A 12359-nucleotide genomic window follows, 5' to 3' on the forward strand; every position below is an offset into this window, starting at 1 on the left:
CCTCCACCACCACCACCACGCCGTCGTGCTGCTGGGATTCCGAGGAGATCTACCACACCTCCTCTGCCCGCTGGAACGGGGAGAGGATGGGCTTCATCGACACCGTACGCACGACCGAGTACGGAAGTGTTGCCGGATTGCAGCACTGACGATTGACTACATCAACAACGGATTAATCTCGTAGGCTTTGGAATCTTCGAGGGTTAGTCTCGCGTATCTTCTCGTTGCTTCGATCTTGGTAGATTAGATCTTGCTTCTTCCTAGATTGGATCTTGGTTTTTGTTCATTTTCACGGTAGAAATTTTTTGTTTTCCATGCAACGAACCCATCACAAATGTGCATCGACATGGCAATGAGAAGCATGCCAATGATGAGTAGGATGAGCTTGTCATTGGCATGTTGATGTTGAGCCATTGGCATGCTGATGTTGAGCTTGTCATTGGCAATGTGCATCAGCAAGCCAATGACAAGCATGCCATTGGAGCTCAACAAGGAAAATATAGAGCGCTCTTGTCAATTGCATTGCATTTCCAGAACTGGCTCGTCCTGGAAACCTTCTCGAACGGGCCCATAGGGGAGGCATGCGACATTGCCGTCTGGGTGCAACTTGGGGACCGGCTTCATGGATGCCTGATACTGTTGACGTCAGAAACCCCCTGGCGGGCAGAGACGGGCAACACAGTAGAGCCGGGAACAACTAGGGCTGCGGCTGGCCCCAGACCCTCAGAGCGACGGCCCGCAAAGCCTCCTGGTCGCACGTCCGATGCTATCGCAAGGGCGTGCCACCCGACCTATACCTGGTCGGGAAGGTGTGGATGATGCCTCGCTTAGTTTCCTGCAGGGCATACACGTAAACATTAAATACGAGCCTCGATCGGCTCTCGAGTTATCCCGTGAATCGGCTCAAAGAGCCGATCCACCCATGATTCGGACGGGGTGTCCGAATATATGGTGGTCCTGCTTGATCAAGATAAAGCTGATTAGATCTACGACGATTTAGGGTTTTCACCGCATAATCGGATCATCCTACTCACGATTGGGCCTCGCGCTCGCGCACGGTGACCGTGAGCCGATCCTAGACAGGGCCTAAAAACCAACACGAGGTTGATCCCCGGAACGTCCTTTCTAGGGCTAGCAAACGTCACCCTACACGCCGCTGGATCCTCCAACCCTTTGTAAGGCCTAACTATTGCGGATGTTAAACTAATCCTTGATGAAACAAGGAGCAACCGTAACGGATCAGATCTACTAAACTATGATCAAGAGGGTGCCGCCCCTACACCTGAGATAGGTGTAAGGGCGGCTAGATGTGCAAGGGTCGCATAACGAAAGCATGTAATTCGAAGAACAATGCTAACCCTAACACATCTAAGATAACTACGTTGCTCGCCATCAAAAAGGCTTCAAGCACGAGCAACGCATGAACAACGTGGGCAGGCTCGTGCTGCCTAGATCGCAAGATGCGATCTAGGCAGCATGGTGCTTACCGGAGAAACCCTCGAGACGAAGGAGTTGGCGATGCGCCGAGATTTGTTTGTGTTGAACGTTGGTTGTTGAACGTTGATTTGTTTGTTGTTTATTCCATAAACCCTAGATACATATTTATAGTCCAGCGGACTTTCTAACGTGGGAGATCCCCACCGTGTACGAGACAAACTCTAACTTTTAATCTAGATACAATCTACTGTAATTAAAGATACACGGGCAATCTAGCCCAAATTTTGCATGTAAGGCCGATTCACGTATTTCTTCTATATATATATATTCTTCCAGTCCATCTTGATCGCGGCCCACCTCTGACTCGGTCAAATTCTGGTGATAACACATGCCCCCCTGGTTTTGGAAATATCATTTCCAAAATCATTATGCTTATACCTCATCGGGTCATGTCATCTCGTCTCCTTAACTTTATCACCAATCTAAAAAATGAAGGAACGTCTTCTCTTAACCCTGCCGATAGCCAGAGTCAGGCGCCCCTCAAAAGAGCAGATGGTATCACATCAGCCTCTATGATAAACGGGAGCAAGGTCAACCTAACTGCCCCTCCAAACGGTAACTTGCGCCCTTCGTCTGAGAAACTCAGATCCCCAAATCGCCACCCAGACAGCTCTACGGATCTCAGATCTCAGCCGCGCCGTCCCCATCCTTCAGCGCGTCCAATGGCGGAATCATCCAACGCCAACGCCATGATCTCCGGGCTGAAGGTAATCCTCACGGCCCCCTAGCCACATGCATCAATGTCAAGAGTAAACAACAAACACCTGAATTAATGTTTCCTCCCACTATCAATTTTAGGTTTCAGACATCCTGCTGCCACATCCTTCTCTCGCAAATTCTATGTGCCTTGGTCCTCGTTCTTCCGAGAGCCCTGCCCTCTTAATTTCATGCGAAGCTAACAGGATCCCTGATGAGGACATCCCTACCTCACTACTACCTCCGTCATTAACAAATGAAGATGAACCTGCTGTGAAGCTCAAGTCCAATGAAGTTCGGATTGGACCAATTACAAGAGCTCGTGCGAAGCTACTTAAACAACAGGTGAACTTGTTCCTAAACGATACTTTGATTGATGAGAACTTTATACGCTAGTCCTATACTTATGCTCTATCTAGGAAGAATATGCTATCAAGCATCAACTTGATGTGAGAGAATGCACTGGACATGAGAGACTGACGTCATGAGGGTCGTGATGCTCGGATCATGGAGCTGGACATGAACCATATCTCAGCCATGCGATGAAGGAGCCGTAGCAATGCGCGTGACGGAGACGAAGCCAAAGCTCTGGTTTGGAACCAGTTGACAGCCGCCGAGAAGATGCACTAGGCCACACATCAAGAGCACGGCTCGCCGACACAACAATGGTGCGAGCATCGAAGGATATGCATCTTCACCAGCGAGACTGTCATAGTCATCATCGTTTCCGAGCATTTGGATCAGACATCATCTGACCGGCCGGTCATACTCATTGTCCGATCATTGACTAAACATGACTTTGCGGTCCACGGACAATCGCTCGGACCGTGACCCTTGACCGACCACGAGTCGTCTCGACAAAGCATATCGCGGTTGCGTCATTGTAGTATCTTATCGACCGTAACCACTCGTCCTTGACACCTATATGACTGTCTTGATGCCCTTAGATACATTGGAGACCACGTTTAAGATAAACCCTAGTTCTTAGTTGTTTGCTCTGCAAAACTATTGAATTTCCTACACCATATTGCTTGGATATTGTGTAGATCCTGTTTAAGTCTTGTGTGATCTGCTGTTCCATTGGGAATTAGACGGTTGCAACTTACCGCTTCGTGGTCGGCGGCTACGTGCGCAAGTGTGTGGAGTTGCGAATATCTTGCAGTGGTTGAGAGCTGTTGCATCCGGCGACGAGGGACCAATCGAGAGATCTCGTTGCGTCATACAAGTTATCATCCACTACATCGTCGTGTTCCTCCGCTGCCATCACCCCGTGATCATCATCACCACCGTTGCTTACCGAGAAGATCGGGCCACCCCTTATCATCTTGGTATCAGATTTCCAGTTTTCCTCGGTAAGCCATCCACAATCCACCCCATAGTTGAGTTGTGAGTGTTTTCCTATCCAGAAAAAGCCAAAAAAAAAAAAATAATTAGGGTTAGGGTTTGCCATAGCCATAGCTTGCACTAATTTCGAGTTTTAGTTGCTTTTCGTAGTTGTTTTTGCGTACCTTTATCTTTCTTCTAGTAGAATTGTTAGGGTTTGTGTTTTCTTTTCATCTAGTTTGTCATCTAGAGTCAGTTTTTGTTTACTCCGAGTCCACATAGCATACAGTGTGTTTGTCCAAACCATAGCTACAGCCTTTCGATATACGTGACTAGGAACTTCCCCAGAAGAGACTAGTTTTACCGCTCGACAGGCTGCTCATTAGGGTTTTGGTGTGTTGCATATCTTGTTGGCCGTGTTATCAAGGAGTTGTGTCATATATCAAAAAAAAAGAGACAATTGAAAAGAAGCAAAAAGAGCTACATAGCTGCGTGTGTTTTAAAAAAAAAAAAAGTGTCGTGCTAGTTGAATTCAAGTGAAGGCCTAAGTTTTCTTTACTGCACCTGTAGTTGAGCAATCTTGTGCCTGTCTCGTTGAGCTTTGCTAGCATCTCTCTAGTGCTTTGCAACCTTTCCTCCATATAGTTGCATTGCCCCATTATATCGCCTTGTGTGAGTATCATTGGTTGTCTACGGTCGGCGCTAGAGCTTGTTATTGGTGCAAATAGGTAGTCTACCTACAGCCCCACATATATCCCGCTTTGTCGTGTGATTGTTCTTATACCCTTGATATTCGCTTCGCTACATCCGTGCACTAGTTGTTACTACAAGTGGTAAGCAACACTAATTTACTTTGGAACGGTAAGATTTCCTTTTCTTATCGGTTTTGAGTGAGTTGTGAGAGTACCACCATATATTTTTGATTTAGTGCACTAACCTACTAATCATGTCCGCTAGTGATACTAAGATTGTTAATCAGGAAAACAAGAATTCGGCGAGATATCATCACATGGAGGGAGTATGAAGCTCTTCGTAACGAGATGCGACGTGAATTCCGCACTAAGGATGATGAGCTTAAGGGTACAGCTTGACGAGATCAAACGGACGTTGGATGCTACTAATGTCACCGTCACCGGTTTGGCTGATCAAATGATCGATATACAGCGCAATCTTGCCGATATGCGCCTCGCTATTGAGAATTTGACTGCACAACAACAACAAGACGATGATGAAGACCCTGAGCTTGAAGATGACGTACACAATGCTCGTGGTGCGCCTCGTGGTCATCGTCCGCGTGGTTGGGCTCCACTTGGCCGTAATGGTCGTGGACAAGATGAAGAAGATGGATTGGGTAAGCCCAAGTTTTCCATACCCAAGTTTGAAGGAGGAGCTGATGTTGAAGAATATCTCACTTGGGAGCTCAAGATTGAGAAGTTATGGAGTTTACATCCCAACTACTCGAAGATAAGAAGATCAAGCTTGCTTCTTCCGAATTTGATGGTTATGCATTACGTTGGTGGGATTCTTTGATTCGTAACCGCGACGAAGATGGTGCACAACCTATCCGTACATGGCGTGCGATGAAGGAGGTTATGACTTCTCGTTTTGTGCCTACAAATTACATGCGGAATATATTTGATAAGCTAACACTATTGAGGCAAGGTGTGAAGACTGTTGATGAGTACTACATGGAGATGGAGATGCTTATGCAGCGTGGTCGTGTCCGTGAGTCTCTAGAGATGACAATGCAGCGTTTTCTCAATGGATTGAAGTATGACGTTAAAGGCATTGTTCGTCATTACACCTACACCGATATGAATCAATTGTTACATCATGCAAGAGAAGCTGAATCACGGTTGGCTGAAGAAGCAAAGGTTAAAGGACGTGCTACGGGAGCTGGGCGTTTTACACCCCGCGCGCCCTCTACGGCGCCGGCACCGTCGACGCGCTCCGTTCCTTACTCTACTCCGCCTAGTAAACCGGTCTCCAATGTATCTAATGCAAAGAAGTCCCTACCTCACTACTACCTCCTTTGTGAATCAGAACTTAGATCTGACCTCCTGGGCCGACTGCCTGCGAGCCTGGCCTAACCCCCCTGAGGGTTGGGTGACATGGTACAACAGAGTATCCAAAGCTCATTATGCCACCTGGGAAGCCATAGGGATAGCCGATGCTCTGTCCTTATCATTGTCTCCTCTTGAGAAGAATGAAAACATTCTGAAAACCATCGGCTATTTCCGGTCCGACGCATCGAATCTGTTTCATGTTTGGCCATGGCCCTATGACACCCACTCGCCGGATGTGACCATGATCACGAGCCTAGACATTGCATCCCCAAGCCCTTCGCATTCAAACTCGCCGAAAGTCCCTTTCACCCTCTCTTCTAAAAAAGAGTGTACCAGCTGGGGTGCCTACCTCAATCGTTATATGAAGACCAAAGGCCCCGTGACGGAGAGAGAACACACAGACCTTCCTGAACTTTTGGTTGGAACACTTCATATTACGTGGCCCATCACTTGCCCCCACCAAAAATTACCTTTCCCTAGCCTATGAACCGGCCAAAGGAACCCATCTTGGTCTAGGCAAGCTGTTTCTTGGAGAGGTCTATCGATCTCTTCAATCGATGTCCGTCAAACTCGTTCTCTCAAAAGACAAGTAAAACTGGCGGTCCCTGGTGGTTTATTCAGTTATGGGCGCAGCTATACTTTCAGAACCAGATCCCAGACTTCCCACCTTTGACCTCCTGCACCTTCCCAGATGCTAACGGCAAGGATATCCGATGCACCAGCTATGGCCAAGCTTTGTATGGTCTCCCAGGCAGCGAGGTCGATCCCTAAGGAAGCGACAGGGTGGTTCAAGATCTTCTTCCAAGGTTTGGACAACCCCCTGTTCTTTCCTTATACCGAACCGGAGAATTTTGAAAATCCGAGTCTCCTTTCGATTGGATAACTTTGCCGATGACGATAGCACCCAGCATCTCGTATTCTATCATGATTCGCCCTTGCTTCCTCCCCGTCGGCATGAGTACCTCGAACCGGATCATCAAGCCTGGTTATGAGTGTTATCAACCGGTAGTGGTAGCCCGACAGCCTTGGTCTCGGGCAGGTGTCGCCACACTTCTTCTTACACCACCCGACGAGCAAGCGAGCTGAACCGCCCGACATACTCACTGGCCAAAGGTGTTACACCTTCTTTGATGCTTTGGCCATCCCAGTTCCCCACAACCTCCGTTTCTCCTTTACCACCGACGGTTTCGAGACTTGGTGGTCTATGTGGAAGACCCATGTCTTCAGAAGGGCTTTAGGACCGCTGTTGAGACAACTCGATGCCGAGTATGACATCCCCGCAGACCAGGTACCATTACTCGCATATTTCTTGTAACTGCTTATGGTAATCGTTTGGTGACCTGACTCTATCTTCCTAGCAGCAACAAGAGGGCCCGGTTCCCAAGCAAGCCGACGGCTCCCCTTCGTATTTCTTCCTCCGGCTCCGGTGGTCCTCTTCGCCGCAGCTCGCCACCCCCGAAGAAAGTCATAATGCGAGCCGGCCCGATTCCTCCGAAATCGGCTCCCAAGAGTAAAGCCACTTTGGGGTCAGTTGCCCCCCGAGCCTCGACTCAGGCGAGGACGGCAGTGAGGAAGGTGGCTGTCAGGAAGACCCTGAAGCGCAAAGCTCCCGCTCAGGAAAGCTTGCACATAAGTTGATCCGTGTCTTAATCGAACACATTTGCCTTCCCAATCTTTGTAACACGGTTGTACCTTTTCTTCCAGGCTTCTACTGAAGAGAACTCCAGTGAGGGAGCACAGTCCAGTCCAAGGGACTCTTCCCCAGATGACACAGAGAGGTCCACTACTCAGAGCCAGTCGGCTTCTCAGAAAAGGTCGACTTCCGAGCCGGCTGCCCTTCAGGTTCCGATCCAAACGAGGTCGCGCATGAAACGTCGATGCTTCAAAAGGGCCCGCTCAAACCCGCAAGTCTCCTCGCCGAGCCAGGAAGTTTCAAATGTAATATACTCAGCAGTTCGTGTCCCACATCGTCTTGCCACTAACTCGGATTGCCTTACCACTTCCCTTGCGGATCGATGGGACTTCTAGCGGGAATGTTGAAGAGGTGCCGACGCCATCTGCTGCCCTTGGCCTGTCCAATTCGCCAGGCGCGACTGACCAAGTAGCTAACCTAGCCCAGGCTGCCGTAAAGCCGATCATCACAACATCGGCTTCCCTTCCTTTCTTAGGAGAGGTAAGCTTTCTCTCTCTCTCTCAAGCTCGCTCTTTTTCCTTTGTCGTATGCTCATGCTGCTCTTGTTCGTTTGTAGGGGTGTGATCCTTCAAGCTTGTTGACATTCGACCCCGACTCCATCGAACCTGTCGTTTCCAAAACAGGTGAAGAGCCAGATCCTAGCGCGATAGACGGCCCACTCCAGCGCCTCAAAGACTTGCTCTCCTCCTCGGTCGATACGCCGGTCGAGAACCCCGAGGCAATCAAAGGCATCCTCGAGGACATCCAGCCCCGTCTCCCGCAACGCCGCAAGTTAAGCTTTGGCAGGCAGTGTCTTTGCCAGTTTTCAGGTCAAGGGTGCAGTCGGCCCGTCAAAGGATTGCTCTTCGCCGCGCCCAACTCCCGTTGAGAGCCGATATTGCAGGAAAATGTCAACGGCTCAACGAGAAGAAAGCCGTTTTAGACGCCAAGACCGCCACTTCTGCTCGTAGCGTCAAAATTGCGACCTTGCGCAAGGAACTCGGAGGACCTTGAGAAGAGGACCATGGAGACCAAACAACTTATCCAGGAAGAGGAATCCCTCATGGCTTGCTCCCGGGAGGAAGCAAAAGGTCTCACAGGCTGATCCGAAGACCGACCCGGCTGAAATTCGTGCCCTGAGCAAGCAGCTGGTGATGGGGAGAGACGAGGACGACGAGGCCGAGATCGCCGAGGTGGATCGAATCCGTGCCGATGCTCTTCACGCCCTTAATGCTTTTCTTCGGTAGGGCCTCCTTGTGTAACCTGATGTCTGTAAACTTGCTTTGCTGTACTTGTCAGAGTCAACATCGGTGCATCGGCTCTGGTTGCGTCGACAAAAAAATTTTTTTTTTTTTTTTTGTATTTTGCCGATTTCCCTATCGGCTCTCCAATATTCCTCCACCCATGCTCATATGATTAGGTGCCCCCCGAGCCGATTCTGCTAGGAATTGCTGATATCGGCTCTATGGCTGGCCAAAGAAAAACTATGATGTGAACGTCGGTTTTGTTAGGAACAATGTGGGTTTCTTCCAATGCCTCAGCCGACGCATCCCATTGCCCACTAGACCGACGTTGAGCCCAGACCGAAATTCGGCCGATAGCCAGAGTCGGCCTTTTGTGAAGTCCCTCAGAGTGCCCAGGTGTTGCAATCTGATACGTATGCGCACGCGTATCCGTGCGGGATCTCCTTGGGTGCCTCAGGTAGGAATTGGTAGTCACTAGGATCACCACCAATCTTGTAGACGACGTATGCCGATGAGTTCGGCAGTTCCGGTGCTGCCCATGCGAACGGCTGGGGCCGGAGTGGCATCTCTCCTTTGAAAGTCCCCGAGCTGGTCCCGACGGAGAATACCGGTGGCTCATGATTTCTCGGACGACGCGCGAGCGACACGCTCCAAAGTGTTCACCAGAGCTCTCGGAGTGGCGGTGCAGCGAATGAGCCACCATGTAGTTGATCTCCCGCCGCAGCCGACCTGGTGCGTTCTTCTGACGGGGCGGACAGGTCCACTCCATCGAGTGCGCCTTCAGGTGTGAAACCCTTCCACCTGACGCCATGGGAGCGGGTTTGGTGGAAAGAGCCGATGAGTTCGGCTTCGAGGACTGCCTTGATTTCGTCATGCTTCTTCTTGAGCTCATCAGGCAGATCCTCGTACTTGACCGGAGTGCCTTCCGCCATCTCGGATGTAGATGGCGATGTTGTGGATGTCGAAGGTGGTCCCACCGGGCGTGCCGTAATGTGTTGACGTCGAAACCCCCCGGCGGGCGGAGACGGGCAACACGGTAGAGCCGGGAACAACTAGGGCTGCGGGCCGGCCCCGGTCCCTCGGAGCGACGGCCCGCAAAGCCTCCCCGGTCGCACGTCCGATGCTATCGCAAGGGCGTGCCACCCGACCTATACCCGGTCGGGAAGGTGTGGATGATGCCTCGCTTAGTTTCCTGCGGGGCATACACGTAAACATTAAATACGAGCCTCGATCGGCTCTCGGGTTATCCCGTGAATCGGCTCAAAGAGCCGATCCACCCATGATTCGGACGGGGTGTCCGAATATATGGTGGTCCCGCTTGATCAAGATAAAGCTGATTAGATCTACGACGATTTAGGGTTTTCACCGCATAATCGGATCATCCTACTCACGATTGGGCCTCGCGCTCGCGCACGGTGACCGTGAGCCGATCCTAGACAGGGCCTAAAAACCAACACGAGGTTGATCCCCGAACGTCCTTTCTAGGGCTAGCAAACGTCACCCTACACGCCGCTGGATCCTCCAACCCTTTGTAAGGCCTAACTATTGCGGATGTTAAACTAATCCTTGATGAAACAAGGAGCAACCGTAACGGATCAGATCTACTAAACTATGATCAAGAGGGGTGCCGCCCCTACACCTGAGATAGGTGTAAGGGCGGCTAGATGTGCAAGGGTCGCATAACGAAAGCATGTAATTCGAAGAACAATGCTAACCCTAACACATCTAAGATAACTACGTTGCTCGCCATCAAAAAGGCTTCAGCACGAGCAACGCATGAACAACGTGGGCAGCTCGTGCTGCCTAGATCGCAAGATGCGATCTAGGCAAGCATGGTGCTTACCGGAGAAACCCTCGAGACGAAGGAGTTGGCGATGCGCCGAGATTTGTTTGTGTTGAACGTTGGTTGTTGTTTATTCCATAAACCCTAGATACATATTTATAGTCCAGCGGACTTTCTAACGTGGGAGATCCCCACCGTGTACGAGACAAACTCTAACTTTTAATCTAGATACAATCTACTGTAATTAAAGATACACGGGCAATCTAGCCCAAATTTTGCATGTAAGGCCGATTCACGTATTTCTTCTATATATATATATTCTTCCAGTCCATCTTGATCGCGGCCCACCTCTGACTCGGTCAAATTCTGGTGATAACAGATACGTCTCAAACGTATCTATAATTTCTTATGTTCCATGCTACTTTTATGATGATACTCACATGTTTTATACACATTGTATGTCCTTATTATGCGTTTTCCGGAACTAACCTATTGACGAGATGCCGAAGAGCCAGTTGTTGTTTTCTCGCTCGTTTTTGGTTTCGAAATCCTAGTAAGGAAATATTCTCGGAATCGGACGAAATCAACGCCCCAGCATCCTATTTTTCCACGAAGCTTCCAGAACACCCGAGAGCCACCAGAGGGGAGCCCTGGTGGGCCCAGATGATAGGGCGGCGCGGCCAGGCTAGGGCCCGCGCCCCCCTATTGTGTCACCGCCTCGTCAGCCCTCCGACTCCGCCTCTTCGCCTATTTAAAGGTCCCTGACCTAAAACCTCGAGACGAAAAAGCCACGGTACGAGAAACCTTCTAGAGCCGCCGCCATCGCGAAGCCAAGATCTGGGGGACAGGAGTCTCTGTTCTGGCACGCCGCCGGGACGGGGAAGTGCCCCGGAAGGCTCCTCCATCGACACCACCGCCATCTTCATCAACGCTGATGTCTCCCATGAGGAGGGAGTAGTTCTCCATCGAGGCTCGGTGGCTGTACCGGTAGCTATGTGGTTAATCTCTCTCCTATGTACTTCAATACAATGATCTCATGAGCTGCTTTACATGATTGAGATTCATATGAGTTTTGTATCACTATTAGTCTATGTGCTACTCTTGTGATGTTATTAAAGTACTCTATTCCTCCTCCACGGTGTAATGGTGACAGTGTGTGCATCGTGTAGTACTTGGCGTAGGCTATGATCATAATCTCTTGTAGGTTATGGAGTTAATTATTACTATGATAGTATTGATGTGATCTATTCCCCCTTTCATAGTGTGATGGTGACGAGTGTGCATGCTATGTTAGTACTCGGTTTAAATTGCAAAGATCTATTATGCTCTAAAGGTTACTTAAATATGAATGTCGAATGTTGTGGAGCTTGTTAACTCCGGCATTGAGGTGCTCTCGTAGCCCTACACAACGAATGGTGTTCATTATCAAACAAGAGTATATGTAGCACAAAGGAAGAGAACTTATTTATTTATGTGATCAATGTTGAGAGTGTCCACTACTGAAAGTATGATCCCTAGGCCTTGTTTCCAAATACTGCAATCATCGCTTGTTTACTGTTTTACTCGCATCTTTACTTCCTGCAATATTACTACCATCAATCGCACGCCAGACAAGCACTTTTCCGGCGCCGTTACTACTCGCTCTTATTCATTCATACCACCTGTATTTTACTATCTCTTCGCCGAACTAGTGCACCTATACATCCGACAAGTGTATTAGGTGTGTTGGGGACACAAGAGACTTCTTGTATCGTGATTGCGGGGTTGCTTGAGAGGAATATCTTTGACCTCTTCCTCCCTGAGTTCGATAAACCTTGGGTGATCCACTTAAGGGAAACTTGCTGCTGTTCTACAAACCTCTGCTCTTGGAGGCCCAACACTGTCTACAAGAATAGAAGCACCCGTAGACATCAATGCCTACCGCCAGGTCTACAAGCCTAGGGTTCACGTTGGGCGTCCTGCTAACCTGGGGCACGGTCCCACGAAAAGGCTTCCTGCGTTCTTAGCACAACCCTTAGTAGTAATGTAGTGATGTGGCTTGCCATTTACATTGATGTGGCTATGAGAGGACATTTGAT

Source organism: Lolium rigidum, chromosome 4 (genome assembly GCF_022539505.1).
Source record: "Lolium rigidum isolate FL_2022 chromosome 4, APGP_CSIRO_Lrig_0.1, whole genome shotgun sequence".
Taxonomy (NCBI): Eukaryota; Viridiplantae; Streptophyta; class Magnoliopsida; order Poales; family Poaceae; genus Lolium; species Lolium rigidum.